This window comes from Balaenoptera acutorostrata, chromosome 4 (assembly GCF_949987535.1).
Source record: "Balaenoptera acutorostrata chromosome 4, mBalAcu1.1, whole genome shotgun sequence".
Lineage (NCBI taxonomy): Eukaryota > Metazoa > Chordata > Mammalia > Artiodactyla > Balaenopteridae > Balaenoptera > Balaenoptera acutorostrata.
In genome coordinates this window covers 143,208,201-143,227,050 of record NC_080067.1, presented here as the reverse complement: position 1 = coordinate 143,227,050, position 18,850 = coordinate 143,208,201, and the positions used below count along the sequence as shown (strand labels likewise).

At 42.5% G+C, this 18,850-nt stretch overlaps 1 protein-coding gene across 2 annotated transcripts in view; it reads left to right on the top strand.

Moving 5' to 3' along the window:
* Positions 1 to 2,868: 2,868 nt before the first annotated feature.
* CLDN14 (claudin 14) overlaps positions 2,869 to 18,850 on the top strand; it is a 98,771-nt gene continuing 82,789 nt past the window's right edge. For both annotated transcript variants that reach the window (XM_057546156.1, XM_057546153.1), the window contains exon 1: positions 2,869 to 3,747. The gene's annotated coding sequence lies outside the window, so the exon portion shown is untranslated. The remainder of the gene's footprint in view (positions 3,748 to 18,850) is intronic.

Sequence of the window (18,850 nt, the reverse complement as noted above, 5' to 3'; positions counted from 1 at the left end):
GTAATGGTAAATGGGAGGGTTTTCTTAATTTCACTTTCAGAGTTTTCATCATTGGTGTATAGGAATGCAAGAAATTTCTGTGCATTAATTTTGTATCCTGCTACTTCACCAAATTCATTGATTAGCTCTAGTAGTTTTCTGGTAGCATCTTTAGGATTCTCTATGTATAGCATCATGTCATCTGCAAACAGTGACAGCTTTACTTCTTCTTTTCTGATTTGGATTCTTTTTATTTCTTTTTCTTCTCTGATTGCTGTGGCTAAAACTTCCAAAACTATGTTGAATAATAGTGGTGAGAGTGGGCAACCTTGTCTTATTCCTGATCTTAGTGGAAATGGTTTCAGTTTTTCACCGCTGAGGACGATATTGGCTGTGGGTTTGTCATATATGGCCTTTATTATGTTGAGGTAAGTTCCCTCTATGCCTACTTTCTGGAGAGTTTTTATCATAAATGGGTTTTGAATTTTGTTGAAAGCTTTCTCTGCATCTATTGAGATGATCATATGGTTTTTCTCCTACAATTTGTTAATATGGTGTATCACATTGATTGATTTGCATATATTGAAGAATCCTTGCATTCCTGGGATAAACCCCACTTGATCATGGTTATGATCTTTTTAATGTGCTGTTGGATTCTGTTTGCCATATTTTGTTGAGGATTTTTGCATCTGTGTTCATCAGTGATATTGGCCTGTAGTTTTCTTTGTTTGTGACATCTTTGTCTGGTTTTGGCATCAGGGTGATGGTGGCCTCGTAGAATGAGTTTGCGAGTGTTCCTCTCTCTGCTATATTTTGGAAGAGTTTGAGAAGGATAGGTGTTAGTTCTTCTCTAAATGTTTGATGGAATTCACCTGTGAAGCCATCTGGTCCTGGGCTTTTGTTTGTTGGAAGATTTTTAATCACAGTTTCAATTTCAGTGCTTGTGATTGGTCTGTTTATATATTCTATTTCTTCCTGGTTCAGTCTCGGAAGGTTGTGCATTTCTAAGAATTTGTCCATTTCTTCTAGGTTGTCCATTTTATTGGCATATAGTTTCTTGTAGTAATCTCTCATGATCCTTTGTATTTCTGTAGTGTCAGTTGTTACTTCTCCTTTTTCATTTCTAATTGTATTGATTTGAGTCTTCTCCCTTTTTTTCTTGATGAGTCTGGCTAATGGTTTATCAATTTTATTTATTGTCTCAAAGAACCAGCTTTTATTTTTATTGATCTTTGCTATCGTTTCCTTCATTTCTTTTTCATTTATTTCTGATCTCATCTTTATGATTTCTTTCCTTCTGCTAACTTTGAGGTTTTTTTGTTCTTCTTTCTCTAATTGCTTTAAGTGTAAGGTTAGGTTGTTTATTTAAGATGTTTCTTGTTTCTTGAGGTAGGATTGTACTGCTATAAACTTCCCTCTTAGAACTGCTTTTGCTGCATCCCATAGGTTTTGGGTCATCGTGTTTTCATTGTCATTTGTTTCTAGGTATTTTTTTATTTCCTCTTTGATTTCTTCAGTGATCTCTTGGTTATTAAGTAGTGTATTGTTTAGCCTCCATGTGTTTGTATTTTTTACAGATTTTTTCCTGTAATTGATATCTAGTCTCATAGCATTGTGGTTGGAAAAGATACTTGATACGATTTCAATTTTCTTAAATTTACCAAGGCTTGATTTGTGACCCAAGATATGATCTATCCTGGAGAATATCCCATGAGCACTTGAGAAGAAATTGTATTCTGTTGTTTTTGGGTGGAATGTCCTAAAAATATCAATTAAGTCCATCTTGTTTAATGTATCATTTAAAGCTTGTGCTTCCTTATTTATTTTCATTTTGGATGATCTGTCTCTTAGTTTCATTTTATGTCTCCCACACTTGCATTTTCTCCTTTTACCTATTTTTAACTAATGCTGTTTGATTGTGTTTTAGTATCCTTTTAAGCTTTCTGGATTCAGGTACAGTAAAAATAACTTTTAAAAATTATTCAAATGATACCTACTGGCCATCTCTTGTGTTTAAGACTCTGTCCTGGGTACCAGGGAGATCCAGCATAGCAGACTGGGATGCACGTAGCAGTGTGACTGTTGTTAATAAGACCTTAATAAATACTGGCTATTATTGCCAGGTACGAGTTGCTGTTAGCTTTTGCTGCGTAACAAACAACTCCCAAATTTAATGGCTTAAAATAGCAAACATTTATTGTATCTCATGATTCTGTGGGTTGAGTGAGCTGTTCTTCAGTCTGAGCCAGCTGAGTTATGGCTGAATGGTCTGGTTTGGCCTTTTTTCCATGTCTGGTTTTTCAGGTGGAAAGCTGAGATGGCTGGGGTCTCTCCCCACATGGTCTCTCATCCCCCAGGACGCCAGCCTGCCCTTGTTATGTGGTGGCTAATGGATTCCCAGCAGCAGGAGAAGGCAAGCCCCAGTACACCCACCCTTCAGATCTCTGATGGTGTCACATTTTCTAATGTCCCATTGGCCAAAGCAAGTCACTTCACAAAGCCCAGATCAAAGGATGGAGAAATCAACTCCAAGTTCTGATGGGAAGATCTGCTATGTCATGTGGCAAGGGGGTGGTAGGTGTAATAAGAAATGTATTTGGTCTTTGTCCCAGTTCCTGGCACAGAGCTCCTCATACTCTTGGAACTCCTGAGTCATAAGAGTTGGCTTTGTCATTCATGAGAAGTTTCTCTTGAGCTTGTGCTAGTGATGACTTAGGGTGGGGCCCCAGGATGGGTCTGGTCACCAGAAAAACCTAGTGATTAGAGGGTTGGAACTTTCAGCTCCACCCATCAAGCTCTGGGAAGCAGCAATGTGTGCCTGACTTTGTCATTAGGATGAGGTCCTTTTGGGAAAATGGAAGTAGACAGGCTTTGGAAAGTTACCTGGCCAGAAAAACACACGGAGGGAAGTTCCTTTACCTTTCCTGTTCCCAGACAACAAAACAGCTTTAACCCTGATCTTTAAGTTCCACTCTTTCTTTCTTTTCTTTGCTTTTTTTTTTTAAGATGGTCTTTTTGTCTTTTCCTGGCCTTCCCTTTCCTTAGGGAATCACTTTCCACATGTATTTCTCCTCCCCTCCTGGTGGACTTCACCCACTGGCTACTTCTTCCCTCCTCTCTGGGCCTCAGTGCTGCCTTTCTGCAGTATTTCTTCCATGGCCCCTCTTCACCCCCTCGCTTTTCCTCCAGATCTCTTCCTGTTTCCTAATGCCACTCTTAGCCTGGGCTTTCGTCTGAATTTGAACACCAAGAGGCATCAGCGGTGACCGGCAACAATGAGGCCTAAGAAAACAGGTCATTTGAGCCGGGAGATACGTCAGTGAAACCATTTTAGTACTTGATTGGCCTTTTGTTAAGAGAATAGTGACTCTAAATTTAAGCTGGGCCCGAGAGACACTGGTCCCTTTTTAGAGTGGACAGAGTTGGAATGGCAGGTACCCAAAGGGCAGCATTGAGATCTGAAACTGGGTGTGTCACAGGCCTGGATTACCAGGAGGTCTGAGAGACATCCATACGGGAGCGGGCCAGGCACCAGCTGAGAGTTCAGCGGCCCTAGGAAGGACAAGCAAAGTGCGGCCCGACCGGAGGCCAGGTGGATCTCGTTGGTGGTGAGGTCAAGCTGGGGGAAGCTACTGAGAACAGCGACCTGGCCAGATGAAAGTCCGGAGTCGAGGGGCACCTGGGAAAGAAGCTGAGTAAGATGTTTAAGAGGAGCCTGGAAGAGCATTCAGATGTAGAACCGGACCAGGCTGGGGACACACCAACACGGTGAGTTGCACTATAGTTTGTCAATTACATCTCTGCCTAATTTTGTCTTGAGGTTGGAGTCTCTGCCAGCCACGGAAGGTTAAAATAATAAGAGCAGACAGGAGAGCTGGGAGTAGGATGGGCAAGGAGGTTAAAAAAGGAAAGAGGGCTTCCCTGGTGGCGCAGTGGGTGAGAGTCTGCCTGCCAGTGCAGGGGACACGGGTTCGAGCCCTGGTCTGGGAAGATCCCACATGCCGCGGAGCAACTGGGCCCGTGAGCCACAATTACTGAGCCTGCGCGTCTGGAGCCTGTGCTCCGCAACAAGAGAGGCCGCGATAATGAGAGGCCCGCGCATCGCGATGAAGAGTGGACCCCACTTGCCACAACTAGAGAAAGCCCTTGCACAGAAACAAAGACCCAACACAGCCATAAATAAATTTAAAAAATTAAACTTTAAAAAAAAAAAAAAAAAAGATCCTCTCTTTAAAAAAAAAAAAAAAAAGGAAAGAAAGATGGAAGGAAGACAAAGATGAGAAATTTCTGTGTTTCTTAATGAGTAGATTGGATGATTGGTGAGTAATTCAATAGCTTGTTTTATTAAGTGGCTCTGACTGCATGGAATCTAGACAGATTCTGTATTCCATATATCTGTCTAGATTCTAGATATATATATATATCTCTGGACTCTGAGGATGTCAGCAAAACATAGTCCTGTTTTTACCTTCCTTTGGTAAGAAGGGATGGTTTGGTTTGTTTGCCTTTTAATCACTGAGTACATGGAAATGGGATAGTAATTTTGGGATACACAGATTTTGTGTTCATGTTGATTAATGGCAAGATCAGTTTCCAAAGGAAAGAAACTCCAGTGCATTTCTGGACTGTGTAGGGGTCTCCAGGAGAACGACTGCAGAAATATCATTGCATTCTCCATTACGGAATTCTAGAGAAGCTTGTTCTCAGGGTCTACGAGCTCATTTCACCAGAGAGGTGGTTCTTTATGCTCTAAAAGCAAGATGGCTCCTTCTAGGGAGTAAGTGAAACCAGGTATAAATCCAGAGGCACTTCATCAACAGCTGCAAAATTATAAGATTCAAGACCATTAACATCTTTGAAATCATGAGAATTGTGTTTGGGAACGTCCATCTATGCCAATAAATCTTGTTTGTGCTTCTTGTGAACAAGGTGCCCACTCCCAAGACTGCCTCCATTATCAAACACCACACACAGCAGTATCACCTGCTTCTGGTTTTATTTGTTCCCTTTTGCTAAAGCATTAGTGAGGTTGAATGAGATGGTGGCTAAAACATGGATTCTGGGGCAAACCACCTGGATTCAGACCCCAGCTCATCTACTTACTAGATGTAAGTTATGTAACCTTTCTGTGCCTCAGGCTCCTATCTGTAAAATGGGGATTCATGATAGTCCTACCTCAGGGCAGTATGTGGAGACAAATATTAATATGTCAGTGCCTGGCATATAATAAGGGCTCAATTCATGGATGAGTTATTCTTGGCTGATTATCACAGTTTGACATCACTAAGCATCAGGGTCAATTAAAGCTGATTGACCCAAGAGAGTAGCCGGGAGTAAACCCAAGGCGGACCCTGCACATTGCCTGATGGCGAATGAGACGACAACCAAACAGCACGGCTGGCATTAGTAATCTCAATTTCTTTGCAAAAATAGAGACTTCAATTCTGTGACTTCCCTGCTGGCGCAGTGGATAAGACTCCGCACTCCCAGTGCAGGGAGTTCCAGGTTCGATCCCTGGTCAGGGAACTGGATCCCACATGCATGCCGCAACTAAAAGTTTGCATGCCACAACTAAGGAGCCCTCGTGCCACAACTAAGGCCCCACATGCCGCAACAAAGGAGCTGGCGAGCTGCAACTAAGGAGCACTGGAGCCACAGCTAAGGAGCCTGCCTGCTGCAACTAAGACCTGGTGCAACCAAATAAATAAATAAATAACTTCAATTCTATAGAAAGAGAATATGGTATAGAGAATGCTATAAGAAGATAATATGGTGACATGCTCTACCCAGTCTTATTCTTAGGGAGAGACAGGAATGTCTGTTTTCCAGTTTGATTTTTCTTGCTAAAAATGATTTTATTTCTTAAAACTGTCTCTACCAGTAAATAAAGATGGTGGGGCTGGGGATAGAGGGGAAGGAAGCAAAGCATTGGGAACTGGCTTTAAAGACTTCATTCCCTGTGTCCTCTGGAAGTTTAACGGGAATGTAAAAAAAATTGAATCAAAGCCTTGTCATTTAACTTAAGTAGAAAAGTGAGTTTCTTTGGGTTAGAAACTATTGCACCACAAACAATATAAAGTATTCTATTGTGTTTTCATTGCTTGAAACAGCTTCATGTGAAAAGAATTCTAAAAATTCAAATAGGGCTACAATCTAAGAAGTCATATCATATGATCCATACCGTCATATGATACATGTGTTTTTTGCAACAGCATGTAGAGAAATGTAGAACAGATATGAAAGCAGTTCACTAACTAAACATTTCCTGCCCTAATAATTTTTCATTTCTTTAGAATTTTTTATTTAGGTATAATTCATGTAAGTTAACTGTACAGATATTAGGTGTTTGATTCAACAAGCTTTGAGAATTGTATACACTTTGGTAATCACCACTCAAAACAAGATATAGAACATTTTTTATCATACCAGAAACTTCCCTCAAGCTTTCTCCAGTTCTGACTTTTTTATAGATTACATATAGAGATTAGTTTTATCTTCACTTGGATTTCCTATGAACGGAGTCAAAGTGTATGTACTCCCTTGATTTTGGCTTCTTTTGTTTGACATATTGTATTTGGGAATCATCCATGTTGTTGCATATATCAATAGTTCATTCTTTTTTATTGTTGAATAGTATTTCATTGTATAAATGTGACATATTTAGTTCTAGCAATATTTATTATAAAAACTTTTCTTTCTTCATTGATTTACTTTGGCATCTTTGTGGAAAATCAATGGACTGTCTATGTGTCAGTCTACCAATCAACTCTCTGTTTCATTCAATTGATTTATATGTATATATTCATGTCAATACTCTACTGCCTTGACTTCTGTAGGTTTATAATATACCTTGAAATCATATAGTGTAAGTCCCCCGAGTTTGTATTTCTTTTTCCAAATCATTTTGGATACTCTGGATCTTTTTGGAATCAGCTCATTTATTTCTTCAAAACAGCCTCCTGGAAATTTTTACAGTGATTGTGTTGAACAAATACATAATTTTAGGGAAAATAGACATGTTAACAATATTGGGTCTTCCAGTCAATAACATGAAAATATTCCATTTAGTTAGGTCTCTTTCATTTTTCTTAGGAATGCTTTGTAGTTTTTACATATAGGTTTTATACATCTTTCAGTAGATTTATGTCTTGGTATTTGAACTTTGGAATGCCATTATAAATGGTACTGATTTTTAAAAAAAATTATTTTGTTGAAGTGTAGTTGATTTACAAGCTTGTGTTAATTTCTGCTGTACAGCAAAGTGATTCAGTTATACATATATATATTCTTTCTCACAATATCGCCTCTTCAATCCCTGGTCACCATGGGGAACTGTGTGAGGGGTGTGGAGCGCCATGGCTGGTGCAAAAACACGAGCCCAGCCTCTGCAGAGGGCAGGTTGCCCACAGTGCCATATGACATGGGCCACACCAAACTGAGTTAGAAGGCTGCGTGGTGCACCCCTGAGGTGCTCCCTGCTATTTGGGGAGCACATCCAGTTCACAAGCACACAAACTACACAAGCCCCCTACACAGATACAGATGACGCCAGGGCTGGAATTACATAGTGACCCCCAAACAAAACAAAACAAAACAAACCCAACCACAGGCAGTAAAAGCCTGAGGTAACAATCCCAGAGAGCATGGCTCCAGGACTGCACAGGGTTCCCCTGTACGCGGCTGATTACAGAATCATAAAGAGATGCTTGTAAAACAAAGCCTGTTGTGCTTCAGCGCAGACTCAACTTGGCAATCCCGCTGCTGTATCTGATTTCACTGAGGGAGGAGGGCGTCCTTGAGAAATGGGCTTGAGATGATTCAGTCGGACTCCATCCATCCTCTGCACATTCTTCCCATTGCAATCCATCGCGATGTTTTTATGATTATTTAAATGTCCTATATGATGACCTTTGCCCTTCGTACCTTAGACACGTAGAGGTGAGGAGAGTACTTTATAACTCCTGGTGACATTCCAAGAAAGTGTCACTCACCAGTACCAGCACTATCCTGGAATTTCCAGTCTGCAGAATGGAATTTGGCAGGGTCCTTCCACATCAATCAGGGCACCTGGACGTAATGGTATGTTCTTCAGCTCCAAAAGGCGTCCCATTCCAAGAATCTCCATCTTTTCAGTCTGCGGTTGGGTTTGAAGTTCACTCCTTCACGGTTGGAAGCCTTCCAACCCAAAGGCCTGCTCTGAACCCTGGGGTCCATAACCTTCAAAGTGGAGTGAGATGATACCGCTAGTGGGAAGCAGCTGCATAGCACAGGGAGATCAGCTCAGTGCTTTGTGACCACCTAGAGGGGTGGGATAGGGTGGGTGGGAGGGAGACGCAAGAGGGAGGAGATATGGGGATATATGTATATGTGTAGCTGATTCACTTTGTTATAAAGCAGAAACTAACACACCATTGTAAAGCAATTATACTCCAATAAAGATGTTAAAAAACAAAAAAAAAAACACTGATGCACCATGCTCCTGGGATCTTTTATGCCACTCTGAACACCACTGACCATGTTGTGGACGAAGAACAGAACAGAAACAACAGTTAGCAAACCTTCATATTACACTGAATAAGCTCTCCATGATAAGAGATACGGGAGGGGGTTTTAAAAGCACTTTAATTATACTACCTTGCATAATATTAACCACACTCGACATAATTACTTTCTTTAATATACTGCAGTAAGGGAGCTATAGCGACTGTGCTGTGCATTTCTGTTCTCTGAATGGCTTATTTTTCCAACTGGAATTGTCTCTGAACTTGGTCAGTAATATCATCGTTTTCACAAAACCCTTGAGAATATGCAGCTTTCTACACAGAGCCATTAAAATACATGGTGAACAGTAGGTGTATTCTCTAGAAGTTTTCACCTTAAACGTTTTGTCTTTCAGCATCTCCCTTTTCTACTTTATATTGTTAGATATTTCAAACATACAGAAAAAGAAGAGAATGTAGTATAATGAACGACCATGTATTCACCATCCAGATTTAACAATTGTTAATATTGTGGCAATCTGTTGTGTTGCTTTTGTAATTCAAAAGAAATTACGGACATTACTACAATAACAGTAATGACACTACATTACTATGTATGTTAGTAAACACCTCTACAAAATAAGAATATATTCCGCCATGGCCTGTATTGCATTTGCTGTCTTCACCGGCAAACCGTTAGCCCCTGTTACTTCCTGTACACTGGCGGTTAGATCTTAAGGATTGGTTAATTTCAGGTTAAACATTTTTTGCCAAGAAACCTTCACGGTTGGTGCTGTGTACTTCATATGGTATCACATCAGGCTAGGTCACCCCACTCTTAGTGATGTGAAGTTCGATTCCTGGGTTAAGAGGGTGCCCACGATTCTCTCTCTCCATTATAAAGTTATCTGTCCACTCTTGCGACTAATAAGTCATCTGTGGATTATTAGTTTCCCCATCAGCTCTTCCCTGAACACTTCTGTGATCCATCAACGATCCTTGACTGAATCAATTATTTCATTCAAGGTTATAAAATGGTGGTTTTCTAATTTGATCACTTATTTGATATTTATTAGCTAGCATCATTTCATAATGAAGAGTCATCCTCAAAACTAGGGCTATTTTATAACCCTGATGTAGGGCCCAACACTTTCCCTTTAGTTACCAAGTTTAGAATAAGTCGGCTTAATATCTGGAAATTTTGAAATAAGATATTTCATGGTCCTTATATTGTAAATGCCATGTTATTTGTAGTTTACTGACGTAAATGGTTTAGCATATTGATATAATTTCAGGTCTTTAATTTCAGGTCTATATGACAACAGAGCACTGGTAAATTTCAAACCACTTAATTCAGCAATAAAAAAAGTCAAATTGATTACTTGGGTAAGTAATGGCAGTAAGTAAATGGCAGTCAGTTCCATAAAATGGCTTGTCCAGTAGCATCATAGTGACATAGTCTCAGTGTCCCTAAAGGAATAATAGGGAGGGGATGTTTGTGAGAAGAGGAAAGGGGTGTAGAAAGATGGATTCTCGCCCATAGTTTCATGTATTGGGATTTTGAAGTTTTGCATTGTCATCAGTCAAAAGCATCTGCGTGGCCACTGCGTTCAAATCCCCCCACCCATGCCAGGGGCCCTAGGGGAGCCCCAAAGGGAGTCCAGAGCACAGACTGCCCATTAGAGGAGTCCCACAGTGGGTGGCAAGGCCTGAGACTTTGTGCCCCCTTCTTATCAGCCATTGGCTGGGGGAACACCAAGAACAGTGTAACCTCGGCTTGCAAGGCCGGGCAGTGAGGTCTTTCTTGCAGGGGTCAGAGCAGTACATCCCATGTCACACACACGCACAGAGGACCCTTCATCTATCTCACCAGCCCTGTTCCCACCACCCCGTGCTCCATCCAGCCCAAGCTGCCTGCGGTTCCTTGAAGTGGCCGAGTTCCCTTTTGGGTCCAAGTGGGCTCACCTCTCCACCTGGCCAACTCCCACTTGCCCCTCAATATTCAGTATTCTATTGCCCCTCAATAGAGCTCCAGGGTCCTTAGTCCTGGAAGCATTTCCTAGTTGCCTTAACCCAAGGCCTCTCACTCTACCATAATTACAGGTTTTCTCACTTGCCTCCCCTACTAGACTGTGAGCTCATGTGAAAAGCGGGAAATCTTATTTCTTTCCGAATCTCTCCTGCCTAGCATGGACCTGCCACATAGTAGGTGCTAAGTAAACGTCCTCTGAGTGAAACAAATGAGTGGAAAACAAAAATGAGTGACTTAGGCTTATCCTAGGGAGTGCACTGATTTCCCTCCTTCCCTCCTCCATAAATGAAATGGCTGAGTGGATTTTGCTCAAACCATCCTGAGTACAATACACCTGGGATTGGGGTGCATGAGGCCTGGACAATTTCAGGCTCAGAGGAAGAAAATAGCTTGCATATTAAGAAGAGCCAAGAAGGGACTTCCCGGGTGGTCCAGTGGTTAAGACTCTGCGCTTCCATTGCAGGGGGCACAGGTTCAGTCCCTGGTTGGGGAACTAAGATCCTGCATGCCACACCGTGAGGCCAAAAAAAAAAAAAAAAAGAAGAGCCAAGGTTGTGGAACTAGAGAAGGGAGACCCAGAGGGGACTGGCTGGAAACTGTTCTCAGTTAACCAAAATGCTTTCACCAAGAGCATTGTAATAAAGAGCTAAGTTATTAAAGCTCAGACAAATAAACAGACCCTCTCACCCCCATCCCCCCAAATGAGAGTGCTCACGTGATCCTGTTATGACTAAGGAATGCCCATGAGTTAAATGCTTCGGAATACGCGAATAGACATAAATCAGCAGTTCCCGGCTTCGAATGCAGCATTCTTCAACATCCATTAATCTGCGGTTGGCTCCTCTTGAAACCCTTGGGCCCCTCTGGGCTTCTCTATCTCTTAATTGAAGCGGTGTGCCTTGGAGAATTATTGCCTTCCTACACCAACTTTCCCTTCCAAGGGTGGATTGCAAAACAAACACAGGAAGAAAGAACTGGATTCAATTTCTAGGCAAGAACTTTTTCTGCGTGTGTCTGCATGGACGCGCACGCCCTCAGAGTTCCAACTTGAGGCAGGGCAGGCCTCTCCGATCAGGTCTCCTAATTGTTGGTGAATACAAGATGTCAGGCTGTCTCTCCAGGCTGACTTTGAGGTATTATGCAGTTGATGAAATCCAGGGCTGCAGATCAATTCACAATGGGATGAAGATGTGCTCTGGAAAATGTAGCTCCAGCATCTTTAATGTCCGCCTTTCCTTTCATCCCAACTTTCCCACTCCTGGGAGCTTCAGAGTTTGTAGTCAGCCGGGTGGCTGCAAGCACCTCCTTCTCCCCGCTGGCAGACAGATGTCTTCCGGCCTCTGCGCCCTTCAACGGGAGCGCCCTGATTTATAATCCTGAACCAAGCGAACAGGGCCTGCTGAGGCCAGACCATCACCTGGTCTTTGGAATGAATTTGGAGAGGAACGCGGAGCCTGTAGGGAAGGGGCTACCTCATTTAAGTTTGTGCTGTGTGGTTGTGCAAATAAGAAAGTGCTTGAGCATGTGGCAGCCTGCTGGTGCCCACATTTGGAAGGGAAGGCACCAAGGCCATCTAAATCATGCAGAGGGCAGCTGCACGGGGTGCCTCATAAACTGTAACGGCCAGAGCTTATGCGTATGTGCTGCTGGGACCGCGCGGCCGCAGAAGCCCAACTCGGAGGGCAGAATCACTGCGAATGTCCAGTTTCAATGAAATGGAAAAAAAAAAAAAAAAGCTTCGGTAAAAAGCTGCAAAGGAGAAATTGTTTGGTTATGCCATGATTTGTGTTTCTAGCGTTGAATGATATTTAACTAAGTTCCAAGTCAAAGACCTCTTAAGTTCTCAATTTCTATTTATTTATTTATTTATTTTGGCCACGCTGCACAGCATGTGGGATATTTGTTCCCTGACCAGGGATTGAACCCGCGCCCCCTGCATTGGAAGCGTGGAGTCTTTTTTTTTTTTTTTTTTTTTGACTCCATCTAGACTTTATTTTGGTATAATTTGTGAGACAGAAATCCAACTTTATTGATAAAGAAGCGTGGAGTCTTAACCACTGGACCACCAGGGAAGTCTAAGTTCTCAATTTTTTAAAGTCATATTTATTTGCTTAACAAAGAGCAAACACTTCTTAAGCACCCACTGTGAGTCTAAGTGCTTAACAAATATTAACTCGCATCTTCTTTCTAACAATCTGATGAGGTAGGTACTCTTATTCCCTTTCTTGTATACCTGATTGAAAGTCAATGGTCATATTATTAAGTACATATCATATCTTCTGTATGTGTGTTAAAATTCCTCCGACAAACTGGTTTAAGTATTTCATACCAAATTACTAACTAATAGACCTGGTACAGTCAGTGATAGAAATGAGACTGGCTAGTCCTCTCAGGTATCATGGCTATAAAATGAGACATACTAATTTGATCAAAGGTCTCCTAATAATTTCCCTGAGACTGATGGTTTCAGGTTTCAGTGGTTTTCAAATAACCTTATAAAATCAGACTAGACTGAAGAATAACTGTAAAAAGGAAAAAAGAATCCTAGAAAGCCCACTCCAGAGTTGAAACTGGGATTGACCATGGTGACCAGGGTCTTTAATCAACTCCTTACTGCTTGTGACTCTGCTCTTTGGTTCTTCAGAATTTCCCTTGGTCCTGAGCAGCTGCAGCAGGGAGATGAGGGCATTAAGTTACAGGATCAGCTGTAAAACAAAGCACAACTGCTTTAAAAGAGTCCACAGCGCTGTTTACAGGAAGGGTCAAACTGTTGTTAAGTGTGCTGTGCTTTCTGAAAACTCAGGGCCCCTGCACTTCAATAGCCCCCTGGGCAGGGGAGGGGTGTGGTTTGGACATGCTTTGGGGTACGCTGGAGCCTGCCCAGTCCAGTCTGTGAACACCTCTTCCCTCCTCTGCATTCAGGGACTTTAAGCTGGTAGCTTGACATCAGCCCTGGTGGAAACATTTACACCATGGAAATTGGCAAACGCTATAGCAGAGCTGCTTTGCCACTCCCAGAACCGGCTGAGCAGCACAGCACCAGGGAAGGAGGTCTGAAACTTATGGATCCTTCCAACAAAGCAGGGTTACATATGAAAAGACTTTTTTAAAGAAAGAGGCACTGGGAAAAATGGAAACCATGGTACTCTAAGAAGATCGCAGGGCTGCTTCTGAAGAACCAATGGCCCTGGTGTTCCAAACGGCCACCTTTCCAAAGAACCAGGCAGAGAATCTGGTGACCTTGTGCCTGTCCCCACAAGCCGCAGGGAGAGGCAGATAGAGAGACAAACCGCTTATCCACCTGCTACCTCGAATCCATCCTTGCCCACTTTTATGCACATGCTGGGCATCACCAGCTGCTGCTCTAAACCTCTGTTCCCACTTGACTTGCCACGATTCTGAGAACAGCAAAATTAGCTCTTCAGTAACTTGTTTCAATTAGAGGAAAATATTGAGGCAACTGTGTTCATTTCCTATTGCTGCTGTAATAAATTACCAGAAACTGGCTTAAAGGAAGACCAATTTGTTATTTTACGGTTCTAGAGGTCAGAGATGGGTCTGGTTGGGCTAAAATCCAGGTGTTGGCAGGGTTGCATTCCTTTCTGGAGGCTATAGGGTAGAATCCATTTCTTTGCCTTTTCCAGCCTCTAGTTTTCTTTCCGCCTGTATCCTTGGCTCATGGTCCCTTCTTTCGTCACCAACGCTGGCAATGGACAGTAAAGTCTGTCACATCACATCCCTCTGACACTGACCATCTGCCTCTGTCTTCTACATTTAAGGACCCTTGTGATTACATTGTGCCCACCCAGATAATCCACACTAATCTTTTTTTTTTTAACTAGGAAAAGCGTATTTTATTTTACTATTTTTTTAAACTTTTTATTTTATATTGGAGTATAGTTGATTAACAATGTTGTGTTAGTTTCAGGTGTACAGCAAAGTGATTCAGTTATACATACACATGTATCTTTTCTTTTTCCAAATCTTTTCCCAATTAGGTTGTTACAGAATATTGAGCAGAGTTCCCTGTGCTGTACAGCAGGTCCTTGTTGGTTATCCATGTTAAATATAGCAGTGTGCACAAGGAAATCCACACTAATCTTGTTATATTATAAGGTCAGCTTGTTGGCAACCTTAACTAACACTTGCCGCGTGACATGACATATTCACAGGGTCTGGAGGTTAGGACGTGGACATCTTTGGTGGGAAATTATCTTGCCTGTCATAGCAACACATGGCACCGAAGTCTTCAGTGAAACAGCCTGGAAGTGACTCTAGAATTACGTCTATCTTTTTTTGGAGGGATGTAACCAAAGTCACTACAACCCAGCCTCTCTCACCTCAGTGATGACCAAGGAAATGCGGGATAAAACCACATCTGTCCTAGATACTGGGAATAGATTTTTCTGGTAGTTCTGTAGTCTTAAGGACCAAAATCAGAGGTGCTAGTGTTCTCCTTCCCCAAATGATTATTGTATCCAAACTCCTTTAAATCGTGTCCTTAGTTCCTAGCTCTGCTTGGCTTGGGTACAGCTGGAAGTTCTCGGACGCCTGCCACCCTTGCTCATGTGTTAAAGCCCCACACAGAGCAAGTATACCTAACTTGGAGAATCAGGCATTCTTCTTGACACATAACACGGACTGTGTAACGGAAGGTTCATATATAAATGCAGGAAAGAACTGTGCTGACCTCGGGGGACTTGGAGGTGGACCTGGACTCCTCCTTTGGAGTCAGACTTTCTTCTCAAGGAGGCAGTTTCCAACCTGCATCATCTTTGGCATTTCCAAGGACCCCCAAAACAGGGTGGAGCTGGCTGGAGAGGAGGGACACCAGACTTAAGAAACACAGCTTTGAGTTCGTCAAATGTGCTTTCCCAGGACTTGCCTGGCGGTCCAGTGCTTAAGACTCCGCGCTTCCACTGCAGGGGTCGCGGGTTTGATCCCCTGGTCCGGGAGCTAAGATTCCACGGCCCGCGCAGCCCGGACAAAAGATTAAAAAAAAAAAAAAGTGCTCTCTCATCAGGGAAGAGGAACATTTCCTTGGAGTCTGGGGAATCGGAGTTGAGCCAATGTCTGTCTCTCACTTACATAATTCAAGGGTGGTGTATTAGCACCAAGGAGAGGGCATGGATTTCAGGATGATTAGTGTCACTGCTCTGAGATAGGTCCCCGAGGAGACCCAGCCCAACAAATTGCTGAATCTATTTGGGTTTGCAGAGCCCTGTCACCCATGATGAGGCCTCCTCCCCAAACCCCCAAGCCACCCTGTGAGCCAGCATTTTCTAATAATCATTTCCTACATAAAATCAACAAGGGGAAAAATTCCTCTTCAAGCACATGTCTAGATGATTAGATTTCTCTTTGACAGAGAATTATCATTGACGGCCCCATGGCTCCTGAGACTGTAGACATTGTAAACCTCTGATTAATGGGGTAAGACAGATTGTTGATATTCATGGAATTCAATATTCTAACCTCAGACCCATGTTTACAGCACATTGACTTGCAACTTTGAAAAAATCCCTGCTTTTTTTTCTGTTTGGTTATTAGGAGAGAGCTCTAGAGCAAGGAAACCAGGCCAAGATGTCTGGTTGGGTAGCCTAAATGAGACCATATATTTTATGTTGTGATTTAGAATTTAAAATCCACACAGACATAGAAAACAAACTTATGGTTACCAAAGGGGAAAGGTGGGGGGAGGGATAAATTAGGAATTTGGGATTAACAGATATACACTACTATTTATTAAGTAGATAAACAACAAGGACCTACTCTATGACACAGGGAACTATATTCAATATCTTATAATAACCTATAATGGAAAAGAATCTGAAAAAAATATATATTTATATATAAACTTTGCTGTACACCTGAAACATTGTAAATCAACTTCAGTTTAAAAATAAATTTTAAAAATTAATTAAAAAATTAAAATCCAAATTATGCCTGGAGATACACAATAGTTTTCCTATTGTACCTGCAACCAGGCCTGATGAAACCAAATGTGCCCTGTGATTAACTTTTAAAAGCAGTGTGGCACTTTGTTCCCTCTAACAAGTGACAGGGAATGTAACCCACGTATCCCAGGCTGCAATCGTTTATTTTTTTCTTTTTTTTTTGAAGTGAGTAAAACACAGAGCTCTTCATGAAATCCAACTCCCCTGAAGAATGATAACATTTCATTCTGCATTTGTGCAGCCCCCAAGTTCATGGTTAGATGAAGGTGACCACTTTCATTCCCATCATCTTGTTATGGCTTCTAAATCATGCTGTGTTATTATTTGTCCCATTTTGCAGAGGAGCTAAATGAAGAACAGGATGAATAACTTACCCCAAATTACCCATGAAGCCAGGGTTATTAGCATTCCCGGGCCAGTGGGCTCACCACAAAACTACACTGCTTGACAGATAGACATCGTGGGGAGAGCAAGCTATGTCTCCATCCTACATGATCCCTGTTTACTCACCAGGCAGGAAAGAAGCCAGGTGTAATTTGTTCATGCAAAAAGAATGGGCAGTGGTCATTTGAATATTTTAGAGATAAGAGAGAAAGCATTTCTTTAGAGGTTACTGAAATTTATTTTTTTTAAGCAAAACTGATGAATAAATTATAAACACAAGGTGACATGTGGGTTGGAAGCTGTCCACTATGGAGAATTGGTGGGGTTTACAATAGGGAGGAAAATGGGCCCTTTTCCGCAGGAATGCTTCAGAAGACATTTTATGTTTTTAGAACCGGGAAGTGGGAATAAGTTTAGATTTAGCTGAAGGATGAACCAGAGGATAATTATGAAGTGGGTGAAGTTTATCTTTGTGCTTCTCCCATTTCCCCTGGGGTCCCACCTCCTTGCTATAGCTTATTCCTGTCCTTGGGTCCTGCTGGTGACTCATGTCGGCTAAAAAGGCCCCAAGATGCAGGCCATTGTCTCAGATGTACATCCCCACCACCATCAAGTATTATCCACCCTAGTCCTATTCCTTTAGACTTTGTTTCCCTACAGGAAAATGGATGGGGGTAGATTAATCAGAGCAATTATCCTTATGAGTACATTAGCTAGATGGTATGTCACCTCTCATACATGACGATGATGATAATAATCATAATGTCATTCTTCACTGCGTTTTCATTCATCAAGAGATTTGAGAGTATCATGGAAGGATTGCAAAGAAAATGAAAAAATAATATTTAGCTTCTGCCATTCAAAACAGGATTCTGCAGCAAAACCGTAAACTTGAAAGTCAGGCATTTTTGAGAGAAAGGATCTCCTCGATTCTCTTTCATCCACTGGCATACCAAAAGCCAGGCATGGAAGACTAAACCATAGAGTTTTATATTCAGGAGGAAGGAGAGAGTGGCGTCTGCTCCTTCCAGTCTGGACGACTGCGGGATGCCGGCTGCCAGCAGAAGGAAGGGTTAGTGGTGGGATGTGTGGGTCCCGACCCGCCTCTCCTGGCAGAGACCCAGAGAGGGAACTGCATTTGCTAAGTCGCAGGGAACACAGAAGGCAGAGGAGGGGTTTGTGCCATTCTCTTCACTTGGGGGACATCACTCTGCTGGGTGGTTCCTCACAAACACAGAAGGCCCTTGAGGGACCAAGAGGATGGAAGGGCGTCATCGAGCAGCGTCTAGCAGCACCAGCCGGAGGGCGTGCCACGTGGTCCACTGTGGTGGGAGCCAAGTGACCTGCATCGTAGGGTGTCCAGAGGCAGATGGAGGCCATGGCAGAATCCCAGAGGGTTCCCTGCCCTCTTCCAAGCCGTGGGACTGGCCACCTGGTCCTGACTGGTCAAGAAGCACTAGCCTTTGGTTTCATCAGCCATGGACATCAGCTGGCCAACTCTACCCCTGGGGGACAACCAGCCCCACCCACAGCTGTGTAGTAGTACCAGGTCATTTCCATAGTGTCCCCAGGGCACATAAGCCCCCCCCCCTCTTTCCTCCGTTTGCCCAGACACCACCTTGGCGGGGGCAACGGGGTGAGGATGAAATCAAACAGGTCAAATTACATCTCTGGACACTGTTTAAATTAGTGCCACTGAGACTGGGCCTGCGGACTGGGGTGGATTCTCAAACTGTTTGTGGCAGCATGGGATGATAAAAGCATTGAAATTGAGGGTAGGCGTTCAGAAGCTATTGTAGCAACTTGACAGGATGATTTCATGTTTACCGAAGTCAATCATAAAAAAATTTGGTTTGTACTTTGTGTGTCTTCTTAAATTTTATTTTCCAGTTATCCATTTCTATTGGATTTTATGAAAGGATCTGCAATGGGTTGGAAATTAAAAACAAACCAAAAAAGGGTCCCCTTACCACAGATATTTAGAGAAGTGCTGGATGATGGATGGGGCTAGGTTTGAA